Source organism: Mastomys coucha, unplaced genomic scaffold (genome assembly GCF_008632895.1).
Source record: "Mastomys coucha isolate ucsf_1 unplaced genomic scaffold, UCSF_Mcou_1 pScaffold8, whole genome shotgun sequence".
NCBI lineage: Eukaryota > Metazoa > Chordata > Mammalia > Rodentia > Muridae > Mastomys > Mastomys coucha.
The window spans coordinates 68,049,356-68,051,150 of NW_022196914.1; the positions used below are offsets into that span (position 1 = coordinate 68,049,356).

General features: G+C 46.0%; 1 pseudogene; it reads left to right on the plus strand.

The window, feature by feature from the left end:
* The first annotated feature begins 241 nt into the window (after nt 1-241).
* On the plus strand, nt 242-727 carry LOC116083355 (annotated as a pseudogene).
* Nucleotides 728-1,795: the final 1,068 nt, after the last annotated feature.

Sequence of the window (1,795 nt, forward strand, 5' to 3'; positions counted from 1 at the left end):
CAATCACATCAAATTCTAACCGGACACAGAACCCCGTTCTCCAGAAGTAACTCAGAGCACTTGGAAGAAGAGATGGATGAGTTGCTCACAGCAGCCAACAAATTCCACTAATACCTAAACTCTTCCTAAGATAATCCCAGCTGTTTAAAAAAATCTTCCTCTCCCCCCAGAAATAAGAAATATCGGACTTCCTGAGCTGCCTCCTACCTCGTTCTCTCTTTGCTGCCGGACCTCCGCCGTCATGGGTCGCATGCACGCTCCCGGGAAGGGCCTGTCCCAGTCGGCGCTGCCCTACGCGTCCCCACGTGGCTGAAGTTGACGTCAGACGACGTGAAGGAACAGATTTACAAATTGGCCTAGAAAGGCCTGACTCCCTCCCAGATAGGTGTGATCCTGAGGGACTCACATGGTGTGGCGCAGGTCCGTTTTGTGACAGGGAATAAAATCTTGAGAATCCTTAAGTCCAAAGGCCTTGCCCCTGATCTCCCTGAGGATCTCTACCACTTGATTAAGAAAGCAGTTGCTGTCCGAAAGCACCTTGAGAGGAACAGAAAGGACAAGGATGCTAAATTCCGCCTGATTCTGATAGAGAGCAGGATTCACCGGTTGGCTCGATACTATAAGACTAAGCGGGTGCTCCCACCCAATTGGAAATATGAGTCATCTACAGCCTCTGCTCTAGTGGCATAAATGCTGTTGTATACACAAGCAATAAAATTACTTTGAGTAAAAAAAAAAAAAAGAAAAGAAAAAGAAAGAAAGAAATATCTCCCAGTGCCTAGAGAGATGGTTCAGTTAACCCAGGATCGGTTTTCTGCTTCCACACTGGACAGCTCAAATCACCTACAACTCCAGCTTCGGACAATCCAGCACTGTCTTCTGACCTCAGTGAGTACCTGGACTAATTAATGCCAGTGCATGCCCACTCACACGCACTTAAAAATAAAGGAAATCTAAAAAGAAGGGTCTCTTGGGACTAATGCCATTTGGAGAAGAATTTGTGTTAAGAGTTGGGGTCCCTCTAAACATACTTAGATCCTTTCTCCGTTTAAAGTGCGGTTACCACAATTTGCAACATGTTGGTTAAATATCTAAATCGGGTCAGAAACGCTATAGAAAATGGAAGGACAATGCTGGTTTTGTATGCCCAACACAGTCACAGCCCTTAGTGGGATTCAGTAAATATTTGTTGACTGACTAAGCTCATTCGTCATTGGAACAACACTGACCTTTGGCTGAAAAGTATCACTGTGAATGATTTTGAAAGACAAGGAAAAGAGAACCAGGAATAAGAAGTCAAATCAGGAATGAATTGCATTTTAAAGAGGGGAGTGGAGCAAAGTGAGGAAACCAGGAAACGCTGTAAGACACCACTGACTGGTAAATTCACAGCACTGAATACCACCGAGCTGTAAATAAAATCCTGCCCACCTGGCCCATGCTAGCAAGTTTATACACTGTGTCCTGCGTTGATGAGAGTGCTGTGGCTGCCCCATGTCAGCCCTCCACGAGCAACTGTCCCAATCAACTGCCGGCTGTAATTAGGGAGGACTGAGAAGGGCTTGTTGGAGAGAAATCAGCTTGCATATTTTTTTCCTTCCATTGTGGCTGGCTCATTTGAATGATAATGGATTGCAGTCTGGGGTGTAACACTGACTGCCTTAAATAATGAGGCAATCTTGGACGCCCAGTACCTGAGCTGCCACTGGTTAGTGGCCAGTGACAAAACAGGTGCAACGGTCTTTGGGCTATAAAGGATGAGCTCAAAGTGGCGGGAGCCAGATGCTGGGAAATG